The following is a 15327-nucleotide window of genomic DNA, read 5'->3' as shown; positions in this document are numbered from 1 at the left end:
CACGATGCGTGCACACCAGCACATGCGCATGGGGAAGGGGGGAGGACAGAAAGAACTGAAGATAATGATGAGCGTGCTGGCAAGAGTGCTGCAAATCATGCAGTAAGCTACAACAAATGAGTTAATTTATCTTCAGCTTTTGTAGTCCTGTCTTCCTCAGTTGCGTGTAATATTACGGTATAATTATAATTTTTGTTATGGACCGTCTGACAGCAACTGAATAGAACACAATATTAGTGCCATACATGTTTCGCATTTATTTTCTGCAAGGCATCATGAGTGGCCTGGAATAAGTACATATGTTTGCTATTTAATTTACATTTTTGTCACTGTACCTATAGGTTATAAAAAGTTCTGGTGGTTGGTATTTCCTATTAAGTAGTAATGTTTTGAACTGTACTTACAGGTTGCGTGGACAATTTCTTACATATTACGCTCCTGTTGCATTTTTGGTGTTGTTGTTCTTCTTATGAATGCCAATTTGTGTTCCCCCCCTCCCATTCCACAGCACTATGAACTGAACGCTTGCTTTAATGCAATGTTTTGGTTTCTGTTGCCGACTGTCAAATGTTTTTGCCAAAGATCGAATGTTATTGCCAAACTTTTGATGTAATTATTGAAGTATCTGTGACCTGTTTGCGTATGAATTTGTGTGTGTGTGTGTGTGTGTGTGTGTGTTGGTGTGATATAATTTTTTGTGCTGTGTGTGTGTGTGTGTGTGTGTGTGTGTGTGTGTGTGTGTGTGTGTGTGTGTGTGTGTGTGTGTGCCCAGAAGATGAAGGGGTAGGAGTATTTTTGTTTTATCTTATCATTTCCTTTATTAAGTGTAGTAGGGAACCTGTACTGATGTGTGTTTGTTCATTTATCACACGTTTGTTTTCTGCTATGGCTTTCTGGATGTGGAAGTTTTCTTGTGTTTCTATAAGATGTTTGTCATGGTTTCTTATTCTCATTATTTTCATTTCTTCTTCCATGTTTGTAGGATGATGGTTATGGTGCTTTAAATGTTCTGCAAATGTGGAATGGTTTGTTTCATACTTCCAACATCTCATATGTTCTTTGTATCGTGTTTCAAAATTCCTGCATGTCATGCCTATGTATACTGCATCACAACTTTGACATTTAAGTTTATACATTCCTGGTGGTTGGAATTTGCCCCTCTTGGTAGCTGGCTTGCTTAGGTGTGACTGGAGGGTTTGCCCAGGCTTATATGATATTTTGAAGCCCTCTCTCTTTAGGATGTTTGCAACTCTATGTGTTAGTTTGTGTGTGTAGGTCATGGTGTACCATCTGGTTCTTTTCTGTGTGGTGTTGTCATTGTGTGTGTTTGTTGAGTGTGTTTGTAAGTTTTTGGCATTCATAAGAAGAAGAACAACACCAAAAATGCAACAGGAGCGTAATATGTAAGAAATCGTCCACGCAACCTGTAAGTACAGTTCAAAACATTACTACTTAATAGGAAATACCAACCACCAGAACTGTTTATAACCTATAGGTACAGTGACAAAAATGTAAATTAAATAGCACACATATGTACATATTCCAGGTCACTGATAATGCCTTGCAGAAAATAAAGGCGAAACGCGTATGGCACTAAAATTGTGTTTTATTCAGTTGCTGTCAGACAGTCCATAAGTAAAAATTATCAATATACTGTAAGAGTTAATTTATCATTTAGCACTCATTTCAGTATGAAGTCTGGGTAGCAATGATACTCATTTTTAAAAACACAGTATACAGAACAAGAGAAACAAAACCACTGCAAGGTGAAGACCCAATTAGCGACTTATTTTAGCAATTATTTTTTTATTACCCTAAGAAACTGCAGTGTCCAATAATCTCCTGTCCAGGCAGTATATGACATACATGTACAATATACTGGAGGTGAAATAAAGCACATGATAATGGTATCCAGTTGTCTCTTCTGTGGAGGCTACAGGTGATCATCAAACCAAAGCAGAAAATATATCATGCCAAGAGATTGATGGTGCAGTGAGCTATTAACAACTACAGTGCATTTGAGATGCTAAGGTAGTGCTACAGCAAATACTGCTATCAAATGGGGTGGGGAGGGGCGGGGAGGGGGGGGGGAAGGGAGAAAAAAAAGAGAAAACAACAATTTTCAAGCACTCTACACTGTACAGCTGAAAACAAATAGCACTGAGACAAGGAGCATACAAGAGAGATGTCAGTAAAACCTATGCTAAAGGCATAATTATGCTAAATTACAGTTCATCAAAGTAGAAATAAAAATAAATTAGTGAAAATGTCAATAAAAAAGTGTACAAACAGATGTAGCCTGAAAACATCCTACAGATAAATGGCTGATTCCAGACGGGTTGATGACTATTCTGTACAAAAGCCAAGATGCTGACTGTAAGTGTCCTGAGCATTTCCCACTTAGTGGTCGCTTTCCCCAGGAAAACTAATGAACTGTCTTCTCATTAGAAAACTGGGTGAAACCTTCCACAACATTGCATATAGATAGCCATATGGCAAAAGTATTGCACATTAGCAGGTCTCGTTGGAGAAGGAATCCTTGTCCCAGAGACCAGTGTCCAATCAGAAGCAAGTAGAACAAACTTAAACTTTAACTTCAGTAGATGTACGAGTAGCAAAGGTACAGCAGTAATGGAAGAACTATATGCCAGATGTTACATGAGGTGCAAGGAAACAAGTATCAGGTCCCAAATTTTTTCAAGTCAAGTGCAAGTCTCGGCCACATGATTGGGGATATACAGGATATACAGTACGTTGTTTGTGCACAGATTTTGGAAAAGATACAATGTTGTAAAGTAGATGGAGCAGGAAACAGTGCTGACTGGGGCTATGGCTACATTATGAAGAATGACCTGGTACAGATAGCCATACATATGTTGAGTTTATTCCTGTTTTGAGACCTTTTGACTGGCTCATCTGAACAGCTCTTTGAGATGGGTCAATATGGAGTTAGTTTAACTGGTTCTGATAGATGCGGGCTTGAACATGCTCCCCAAAATCCACAAACCCAACAATCCATGATGCCCCATTGTGATCGGTTATTGGGCCCATACTGAAAGAAATTCGGGCCTCACCGACCGATGCCTCCAACCAGTTGCCCATAATCTAGCCTCCTATGTCAAAGATAACAATCACTTCCTTCACCAACTCTCCACCATTCCCAACCATTTACCTCCTGGATTCCTACTCGTCACTGTTGATGCCACCTCCCTATACACCAACAACCCTCATGCTCATAGTCTGACTGCTAATGAACAATACCTTCCCCAACGTCCATCAGATTCCAAACCCACTACCTCAGTCCTCATACACATTATTAATTTCATCCTAACCCACAACTACATCTCCTTTAAAGGGAAGGTATACAAATATATCCTCATCACAGCCATGGGCACCTGCATGGCACCCCCTATGCCAACCTGTTTATGGGTAAGCTAGAGGAGACCTTCCTAGCCCCAAAAATGCCAAAACCCTAGCCTGATTCAGGTTCACTGATATCATCTTCATGATCTGGACTTACAGCCAAGACACTCTATCCTCATTCCATAACAATCTTTAACGCATTCTCTCTCATTTGCTTCACCTGGTTGTCCTCAACCCAGCATGCCACCTACCTAGTTGTTGACCTCCTCCTCTCTGATGACTCCATCTGCACCTCTGTTCACATTAAATCCATCAACAGTACCTAGATATTGACCTCCTCCTCTCATGACTTCATCTGCACCTCTGTCCATGTTAAACCCACCAACCATCAACAATACCTGCATTTTGACAGCTGTCATCAGTTTCACACCACAAAATCCCTCTCATACTGCCTGACTACGTGGGGACAGGAACTTCTTGCCCAATATACTGAGGGTCTCACCAAGGCCCCAGACCTTGTCTGCAAACATATCTCCTGTGTCATTTCCCGTCACACCCCCAATCCTCCCACCACCCTCAAGAACCAGCCACAAAGGAGTGCCCCCTTCATCACCCAGTACCACTGTGAACTGGATCAACATAACCACATCCTTAGCTGGGGCTTTCATTACCTATCATTGTACCCTGAAATGAGGGACTCCTACCCGAGATCTTCCCCACTATTGCTAAAGTGGTGCTCTGTCATCCACCCAACCTTCACAACACCCTAGTCCATCCCTATGTCACTCTCACATCCAATTCCAATCTCAACCCCTTACCAAAAGGATCATCAGGGGCCTGGCCACCTGTGAAAGCAGCCATGTCATTTACCAGCTGTGCTGCAATCATTGCACAGCTTTTTATATTGTTATGACTACCAACAAGCTGTCCACCAGGATGAATGGCCACCACCAAACTGCGGCCAAGAGCACAGTAGACCACCCTGTAGCACAACATGCAGCTGAACATAACAGAATTGATTTCAGTGGCTGCTTCACCACCTGAGCCATATGGATTATCCCCTCCACCACCAGCTTCCTAAATTGCACAGATGGCAGTTATCCTTACAACACATTCTACAGTCCCATAATTATCCCAGCATCACCTTCCAGTAACATATTGTCCCTACACCCTCCACTCAAAAGTTTCCACCACCTCTGTCTTCTCTCCTCCCCATTCTTATCTCCCACCCTGTTTATTTGCAACCCTCTGCCAACGCATCTGCCCATCTTTCCCCACTCCTCTCCTTTTTTGCTTCTTTTTTCCCCACAACCTCCTGAGGCTGCATCTGTTGGCAGTCTAGTCCCTGCACACTCCACCAGACAGCATCTGTCTCTCTTCCCACCCACACACTACTATCGGTTCCCCTTCTCCGCACCCTTCAGACTGCTTCTTGCATCCCACATTGACAGTTGCATTACGACCCGAGCTACATCTACATCTACATTTATACTCCGCAAGCCACCCAACGGTGTGTGGCGGAGGGCACTTTACGTGCCACTGTCATTACCTCCCTTTCCTGTTCCAGTCGCGTATGGTTCGCGGGAAGAACAACTGTCTGAAAGCCTCCGTGCGCACTCTAATCTTTCTAATTTTACATTCGTGATCTCCTCGGGAGGTATAAGTAGGGGGAAGCAATATATTCGATACCTCATCCAGAAACGCACCCTCTCGAAACCTGGCGAGCAAGCTACACCGCGATGCAGAGCGCCTCTCTTGCAGAGTCTGCCACTTGAGTTTGTTAAACATCTCCGTAACGCTATCACGGTTACCAAATAACCCTGTGACGAAACGCGCCACTCTTCTTTGGATCTTCTCTATTTCCTCCGTCAACCCGATCTGGTACGGATCCCACACTGATGAGCAATACTCAAGTATAGGTCGAACGAGTGTTTTGTAAGCCACCTCCTTTGTTGATGGACTACATTTTCTAAGGACTCTCCCAATGAATCTCAACCTGGTACCCGCCTTACCAACAATTAATTTTATATGATCATTCCACTTCAAATCGTTCTGCACGCATACTCCCAGATATTTTACAGAAGTAACTGCTACCAGTGTTTGTTCCGCTATCATATAATCATACAATAAAGGATCCTTCTTTCTATGTATTCGCAATACATTACATTTGTCTATGTTAAGGGTCAGTTGCCACTCCCTGCACCAAGTGCCTATCCGCTGCAGATCTTCCTGCATTTCGCTACAATTTTCTAATGCTGCAACTTCTCTGTATACTACAGCATCATCCGCGAAAAGCCGCATGGAACTTCCGACACTATCTACTAGGTCATTTATATATATTGTGAAAAGCAATGGTCCCATAACACTCCCCTGTGGCATGCCAGAGGTTACTTTAACGTCTGTAGACGTCTCTCCATTGATAACAACATGCTGTGTTCTGTTTGCTAAAAACTCTTCAATCCAGCCACACAGCTGGTCTGATATTCCATAGGCTCTTACTTTGTTTATCAGGCGACAGTGCGGAACTGTATCGAACGCCTTCTGGAAGTCAAGAAAAATAGCATCTACCTGGGAGCCTGTATCTAATATTTTCTGGGTCTCATGAACAAATAAAGCGAGTTGGGTCTCACACGATCGCTGTTTCCGGAATCCATGTTGATTCCTACAGAGTAGATTCTGGGTTTCCAAAAACGACATGATACTCGGGCAAAAAACATGTTCTAATATTCTACAACAGATCGACGTCAGAGATAAAGGTCTATAGTTTTGCTCATCTGCTCGACGACCCTTCTTGAAGACTGGGACTACCTGTGCTCTCTTCCTATCATTTGGAACCTTCCGTTCCTCTAGAGACTTGCGGTACACGGCTGTTAGAAGGGGGGCAAGTTCTTTCGCGTACTCTGTGTACAATCGAATTGGTATCCCATCAGGTCCAGTGGACTTTCCTCTGTTGAGTGATTCCAGTTGCTTTTCTATTCCTTGGACACTTATTTCGATGTCAGCCATTTTTTCGTTTGTGCGAGGATTTAGGGAAGGAACTGCAGTGCGGTCTTCCTCTGTGACACAGCTTTGGAAAAAGGTGTTTAGTATTTCAGCTTTACGCGTGTCATCCTCTGTTTCAATGCCATCATCATCCCGGAGTGTCTGGATATGCTGTTTCGAGCCACTTACTGATTTAACGTAAGACCAGAACTTCCGAGGATTTTCTGTCAAGTCGGTACATAGAATTTTACTTTCGAATTCACTGAATGCTTCACGCATAGCCCTCCTTACGCTAACTCTGACATCGTTTAGCTTCTGTTTGTCTGAGAGGTTTTGGCTGCGATTAAACTTAGAGTGAAGCTCTCTTTGCTTTCGCAGTAGTTTCCTAACTTTGTTGTTGTACCACGGTGGGTTTTTCCCGTCCCTCACAGTTTTACTCGGCACGTACCTGTCTAAAACGCATTTTACGATTACCTTGAACTTTTTCCATAAACACTCAACATTGTCAGTGTCGGAACAGAAATTTTCATTTTGATCTGTTAGGTAGTCTGAAATCTGCCTTCTATTACTCTTGCTAAACAGATAAACCTTCCTCCCTTTTTTTATATTCCTATTAACTTCCATATTCAGGGATGCTGCAATGGCCTTATGATCACTGATTCCCTGTTCTGCACATACAGAGTCGAAAAGTTCGGGTCTGTTTGTTATCAGTAGGTCCAAGATGTTATCTCCACGAGTCGGTTCTCTGTTTAATTGCTCGAGGTAATTTTCGGATAGTGCACTTAGTATAATGTCACTTGATGCTCTGTCCCTACCACCCGTCCTAAACATCTGAGTGTCCCAGTCTATATCTGGTAAATTGAAATCTCCACCTAAGACTATAACATGCTGAGAAAATTTATGTGAAATGTATTCCAAATTTTCTCTCAGTTGTTCTGCCACTAATGCTGCTGAGTCGGGAGGTCGGTAAAAGGAGCCAATTATTAACCTAGCTCGGTTGTTGAGTGTAACCTCCACCCATAATAATTCACAGGAACTATCCACTTCTACTTCACTACAGGATAAACTACTACTAACAGCGACAAACACGCCACCACCGGTTGCATGCAATCTATCCTTCCTAAACACCGTCCGTACCTTTGTAAAAATTTCGGCAGAATTTATCTCTGGCTTCAGCCAGCTTTCTGTACCTATAACGATTTCAGCTTCAGTGCTTTCTATCAGCGCTTGAAGTTCCGGTACTTTACAACGCAGCTTCGACAGTTTACAATTACAATACCGATTGCTGCTTGGTCCCCACATGTCCTGACTTTGCCCCACACCCGTTGAGGCTGTTGCCCTTTCTTATCTCCCACCCTGTTTATTTGCAACCCTCTGCCAACGCATCCGTCCATCTTTTCCCACTCCTCTCCTTTTTTGCTTCTTTTTTCCCCACAACCTCCTGAGGCTGCATCTGTTGGCAGTCTAGTCCCTGCACACTCCACCAGACAGCATCTGTCTCTCTTCCCACCCACACACTACTATCCCTTCCCCTTCTCCGCACCCTTCAGACTGCTTCTTACATCCCACATTGACAGTTGCATTACGACCCGCTAAATCGCTGTTGGAGATGGCAATCGTGTGCACGAGGTGTGCTTACTTGAGTGAATGAATAGTGTGTGTTTCTGATGATGGCTACAGATGAATGTTATGTGTAACTTTTTATGGTGCCTGCCTGCAACTTAGCATGCTATCTTTACAGTAAGTAGCATTCCATCTTTTCCTAAATCGTTGTTATTCCTACCTGAAATTTCCATTGATTAATTTTCAGCCTAAAATACATGAAGGTAAAAGAGAGATTAAATTTAAATGTACAGCATCAAAATATCAGAGTGTCAAAAAACAAAACTGATGAAATTATGATGTCTTTAGATGAAATGCAGTCTGCAAATCACATAGCTCTAATACGTGTTTTTAAAAACCATTTGACAATGGATACAGGAAGGCTGAATATGGATAGATATAACTTAGCATTCAGTTACTGTGCATTAGGTGTGAAGAAAGGGGGAGTTGCCATTTACATTAGAAAGGGCGATAAACATGAAAACATTGATACTCGTAGAGTTTAGAGGGCTCAGCATTTTGAAGCCTGTGTTGTGGACAGTTAATAATAACAGTCACAATGTACAGGACTCCATCTAGTAATTTTGAATTATTTATGAAACAACTTGATACGTTATTTAACTTTTTGACTGCCAAATTTTGGAAATTTGTGGTAAGCTTCTATAGGACCAAACTGCTGAGGTCATCGGTCCCTAAGCTTACACACTACTTAATCTATCTTAAACTAACTTGCACTAAGGACAACACACACATCCATGCTCGAGGGAGGACTCGAACCTCCAATGGGGATGGCCGCACTAACCATGGCAATGCGCATCAGACCACGCAGCGACTTCCAAATACTATGAGGTAACATTAGGTGGAGATTTTAATTTGAATGTTTTACAGCATATCTAATCAAGAGTTACACTTTAGTCCCTTGCCAGTTCATGTAATCTAGCTCCGCTCATACAATTTTCAACAAGAGTTCTGAGAACTAGCAGCTCTGCTATTGACAATGTTTTTATAGATGCAATGAGACTGCAAAGTCATAGTGTAGCCCCATAGTTAATGGTCTCCCAGACCATGATACTGGTGATGTTCAATATCAGAGCGCATGACATAAGTAAAAAGAATTGGAAAACTACAAGAGTAAAAAATTTAAAAAAAGGATTAAGGAATTCAAGAATTTGTGAAATACAGGCTGGAAAAAAGTACACAACACCCCTGTTGTAAACAAAAAATGTAATGTATTCTGTTACACAGTCTACTTTGAAACTATTTCCCTAATTAATCAACCAAAGGGAGCAGATTAAACACACCTAAACTCTGGATTACAAATGGGATCAGAATACCAGGCAAAACTGTACTGTAAAATTTAATGCAAAATCTTCTGAACATCAAAATGTTTGCACCTTCAAGAAAAGATAAACCCTGCCAGCAACAATATAAAAAGTTATTTTGAACATAATAAGAAATGAGACAGTGAAGCCAAACCAAGAAAATGAAGAAATTTCTTCACAGGTAAAATGACCTGATCAAAAGTAGTCCTAAAATTGTAGAAGGGTTTTTTCTGTCAGTAGCAGACAATTTACCTTTGAACACATCCTAAGCAGATAAACTACAGTTACTTAAGAACTGTGGTCGAGCAGTTCTAGGTGCTTCAGCCCGGAATCGCACTGCTGCTACGGTCGCAGGTTCGAATCCTGCCTCGGACATGGATGTGTGTCATGTCCTTAGGTTAGTTAGAACTGGCATGGCACCAGAGAATAGAGTGTACAGATATGTCATCGTATTTGTGCACTTTTTTATTTCGCTAGCATGTTCTTATGCACATTATCTTTCCAAACTAGACTTAGCCAGATGATGTGTAATATTAGTAACCAAAACTGGTGACATTTTCAATACTTACATGCAGAAGATAAAGCTGTTTCAAACTATCTCTGATAAAATTTTTCATCCGGATACAATTTACTATGAAATATCATCTAGTAAATAATTTTGAGTTCTTGCATTTTGAGGTAGAATTCACATCTATATTCGCATTTATTGCAAATATGTGAATTTTTCATGTCCACATTAATGAGTAAAGAATTTTTTTCTGGGGAAATTCAAGTTACACGGATAATATTTTCAAAACACACAAGTGTGACATAAGAATTATATCTGCTGTTAATTCAGGAACATCCTGCAAAGACCCTCTTCAAAAAACTAGGTATTCTGACAAATACTTCACAATACATATATTCATTAAGGTCCTTTGTCATTGAAATATTCCCTCACTACCAAAATAGTGAAAAAGCATGAATATAATAATAGAACCAAAAACAACCCCTACAAAGACCTTGAGGAGTTAATGTTAGTCCTGAATGGAACCAAATACATGCATACACATGTATTTGACAACCTACCGGAGCACGCTAAATGTGATGTAGATAATGTAATTGAGCTTAAGACTGAATTAAAGCACTTTCTATTGGGCAACTCCTTCTATTATATAATCTTCACAGAAACTTTTAATGTTTTAGGATAATCTACAATTAGAATTAGCATTGTAATACATTAATGTAATGTCATTTCACTGTATCACACTTAAATGAGCATCACTGAGACATTTGGCAGCCCTGGAGGCAGCCATATGTTTGTCTGTAAGTACTCGTGTAAAGAAAAGTGGTTAATCTTGTAATACAAGTTATTTAAGTGAATATTAGACAGGATATAGATGTATTGTGTTTTGTAAAGCAACTGTCAAATGTTTCACTCTTTTATATGTATTATGACAAAGTATTGAAAAGTTTGTATAGGCAGTAAATTGCGTATTTTTGACCTACATTTGTTTTCATTTACATTTCTAGTTATGACAAACAGGGACACTGTTCTTTATTTCTGTTCTAGATAACTAAATAGTATTAACCATTATATTATCTAATGTACATTAAGGGGAAATAGTAAAAATTTAAATCTCCTGATTTGGGAAAGTTGTAAAGTATTTCTTGTTCTTAGGCTTAATTTTCTGAACAAATTCTTGAGGTTTATTCAATACTCATTAATTTATTCTAAGCATAATTATGTAGTTTACCATGAGTGAGAAGTGCTTGACTTGCCATGAGATAGTTAGCTCCAGGGTGTGATATGACAGTTTCCGTAGCTTTATCCATTAGTGTACTGTATTGTGGGTAGTGGCAAAATAAATGAGGCCTGGTATTACAGTTCTTCAAGCTAACTAAAGGAAAGATCTGGCCAGGTTAAGGAAGGAGAAAGGTACAAAGAGGTAGGAAGTGGCTACAGTTAATAGAAGTAACAGACAGAAGACTGTACGAGACATTGTTATGATAAATGTGAAAAATAGATTTGTCTTGTTGCACCAGTCAGACACAGATGAGCCTCGTGTATATGCAGGTGTAGAAAGATCACAACACACTTTCAAAAAGAATCTGAGAAATAAGAAGGTAGAAAAATCTTTAAGGACAAAGAAAATATTGTTGTTAGTTAGTTCACATGTTAGAGGTGTTGGACAACTGCTACAGGATAATATAAGTCCAGAGTACCAGTTCACAAACTTTTTTCAATCTAGTGGTGGTCTTGATTATGAGATGTAGGATAAAGACCCATTATGTAAAGATTTTACAGAGGAAGGTATCTTGGTCATAGTGGGAGGTCAGGTAATAGAACTGACAGAGATTGTATCTATTCTATAAAGTGTGATTTGATAAAGATAGTGTCAGCAATGAAGCATACCAATGTCAGATTTGTGTCACTTTTGGGTTGCCATTATTGACCTCACTTGAACTCTTCCATCACAAGAGTTAATTTGGAGTTGGATAGGCTGCTTGTATCAGCTATGGTACCTCACAGTGGTTTGATTCCCGCAGATACTATCAATAGATGAGACTACACTAGGTACAGCTTTCACCTCAACAGGAAATGGAAGGGAAAACTATCTGGGCTAATAGCCAATAACTTAGGGAAATGCACTGTCACAAGTGAGACACAGCGTTCCTTGATTCCCGGAAAGCATTTGACTCAGTACCGCACCTATGGTTATTGTCAAAAGTACGATCACATGGCGTATCAAGTGAAATTTGTGACTGGATTGAGGACTTTTTGGGAGGGAGGGCATAGCATATTATCTTGGATGGACAGTCATCATCATATGTAGAAGTAACTTCGGGTGTGACCCCAGGGAAATAAGTTGGGACCCTTGCTGTTTATATTGTATATTAATGACCTAGCTGACAATGTTAACAGTAAAACCAGGCATTTTGCAGATGATGCAGTTATCTATAATAAAATGCTACCTGAAAGAAGTTGCATAAATATTCAGTCAGATCTTGATAAGATATCAATGTGGTGCAGAGATAGACTACTTGCTTTAAGTGTTCAGAAATGTAAAATTTTGCACTTCACAAAACAAAACAGTGTAGTATCCTATGACTATAATATCGATGAGTCACTGTTAGAATCTGCCAACTCACACAAATAGCTGGACGTAACACTCTGCAGGGATATGAAATGTAATGATCACATAGGTTCAGTTGTGGGTAAAGCAGGTAGTAGACTTCAGTTTATTGGTAGAATATGGGGAAAGTACAATCAGTCTACAATGGAGACTGCTTACAAATCACTCATATGCAACAAGTACTAGAATCAAGTGTGTGGGTCTCGTTCCGCATAGGACTAACAGGGACATTGAATGCATACAGAGAAGGCTAATACAATTATACAATTGGTCACAGGTTTGCTTAATCTGTAGGAGAGTGGCACAAAGATACTGAAGGAACTGAACTGGAAGACTCTTGAAGATAGACGTAAACTATCCCCAGAAAGTCTACTAACAAAGTTTTAAGCGCCAGTTTTAAATGATTACTCTAGGAACATACTACAACCCCCTACATATCACTCACATAGGTATCATGAAGATAAGGTTAGAATAATTACTGCAGACACGGAAGCATTCAAACGATCATTCTTCCTGCACACCATACATGAATGGAACAGGAAGAAAGCCTAATAACTGGTGCAATGGGATGTACACTCTACCATGCACCTCACGGTGGTTTGCAGAGCGTAGATGTAGGTGTAGAAAAGCCCTACTGGTCTATTTAACAGTGAAAAACAAAGAAATTGTGGTTGCCTGTGACTACATAGATCATCATAAAAAGTCTTCCAGTAAACATTCATTACAGTCAGTAACATTGTCAGTCAATCACCTATGGTAAATTTTCCAACTAGGATAGTTAAATTCTCTAAGACAGCCATTGATAATATTTTTTAACCAAATTGTGTGGGTACAGAATTTGTCTGATTTAAATTTGGGAATTTTCTCATAAACTTTTAGAGATGTGAAATTTTCTGTACCTTCGTTGTCTACAAATTAACAAGTGTGCGCACAACTAATTTTATTACAATTTTAATAACGATTAAATTGGATAACAACAGTCAAAAAGTTGTTATTTATATGTACATGATATCTTATATACATTAAAATATTTGTTTTACGAATTATTTAGGAATAAAAGAGACCATTCACTGAAAGCCAGAAGTGCTGTGTCGCCGATAGGTACATAAACAAAAGGTACAAAGTCTGGCTAGCTTTTGGAATTCACATTCTTTTTCAAGCTCATAGGAAACACACACACACACACACACACACACACACACACACACACACAGGATCAGGATCAGGATCCTCACATCCGTTCCAAGAACCAACCATAAAGAAGTCCCTCCCCTCCCCCCCCCCCCCCCCTCCCCCCCCCCCTCCCCCCAGTCACCCAAAACCAACCGGACTGGAATGACTGAACCATGTCCTTCGTCAGGGATTTGATTATTTATCATCCTGTCCTGATATGAGGGACATCCTACTCCAAATATTTACAGCCTCTCCCAAAGTGGTGTTCCACCACCCACCCAACCTCCACAACATCCTAGTCCACTCCTATGCAACTACCTCCCCCAATCCCCTCCCACAAGGATCATAGCCCTGTGGAAGACCCAGATGCAACACCCATCCAATCCAGTCATCCAGCACCACCTACTCTAGTCCCGTCACAGGCTTATTGTGCCCTATCAGATGCCAGGCCACCTGTGAAATCAGCCACGTTACATACCAGCTCTGATACAAACACTGCACAGCATTTTACATTGGTATGACAACCAACCAGCTGTCAATTAGAATGAATGGCCACTGCCAAACTGTTGCCAAAAACAAGGTGGAACATCCAGTGGCACAACATGAAGCAGAGCACAACATGCAAGATTTATCAGGTAGTGCAATTTGAAAGCTAGCCAAGCTCTCTACCTTTTGTTTGTGTACCTACTGACGAAGCAGCACTTCTGCCTTTCAGTGAGTCGTCTCCTTTATTCCTAAATAATTCGTAACTCTCGACCAGAATGTTCTGTACATTAAAATATTTGTTTTTGATTGTTATTATTTTTATGAGATACACCTTGGGCAGTGGATGGAAACTGATGGCCAAAATTCTTATGTCACAGTAGGAGCCACCAATGTTGTATAGAATACCATGACAGAACCATATTACTACGTATAACCATGGATGAGCAAGATAACAACATAAAAGGAGAACAAAGATTAATTCATGAAAACTTTTTTGTTAGTATGAGCTTAGCTTCTGCTCAAACAAGATGTTTGTACTCACTTGCCCATCACAAAAGTTCATCGCCATTCAGAAAGGGAAGAACTATTTTAATCAATGAGTAACAGAAGAATAATAAATCACTGAATCACTATTCATGTAGATTTTAGATAGTGAAAATGTTGAAAAGCTAATCTGCAGTAATTGGTGAAACAAGAAGTCCTACACTGATGTATTTTACACGGATTTTATTTTATGAAAATTAAGGAAGGAGAAGAGATTTATTGAAAAGAAAATACTAATCATTTTTAATTTCAATTCTGATACTCAGAATCACCTTTCAGAATCAAACGAACAAAATCAATAATGCAGAACTGATTTAAACTGGCAAAAAAGTAGTACCAATTTTGGTCACCAGATGCAAATCAGACACTACGAATGCAAGAAAGATGTATACAAATGTTTCCAAATAAAATGGCTTAGGAATGGGAATGAGCAGGAAAGGTCAAACAAGTGAGAAAAGCATAATGCTGATTTTTTTATTAATTGCTGCTTACACAATTTGTTCAGTATGTGCACCAGAGATGCCGAGGAGATGCTGTACAGTGCCAGATTTTCATCTGGTGGTCGAAATTGGAACTAGTTTTGCCTCCCCCACCCCCCCACTCCCAAGTGTAAATTGGTTCCACATTAATGTGTTACCATATCTACCAAGTTTCATTGCCATACAATAATTGCAGCCTAAACTTGAGTAGCTGCACTTTAATTATAACCACCTGGTATCACAAAACCAAAAAATCAACAG

At 40.1% G+C, this 15327-nt stretch overlaps 1 protein-coding gene across 1 annotated transcript in view; it reads right to left on the bottom strand.

Moving 5' to 3' along the window:
* Window positions 1-15327, bottom strand: part of LOC124789618 — an 81015-nt gene that overhangs the window by 1940 nt on the left and 63748 nt on the right. The window lies entirely within an intron of this gene.

The sequence above is a fragment of the Schistocerca piceifrons genome, chromosome 3, assembly GCF_021461385.2.
Source record: "Schistocerca piceifrons isolate TAMUIC-IGC-003096 chromosome 3, iqSchPice1.1, whole genome shotgun sequence".
NCBI classification, from domain to species: domain Eukaryota; kingdom Metazoa; phylum Arthropoda; class Insecta; order Orthoptera; family Acrididae; genus Schistocerca; species Schistocerca piceifrons.
Note: the sequence above shows the minus strand (reverse complement) of the source record. Positions and strands in the feature narration are given on the sequence as shown.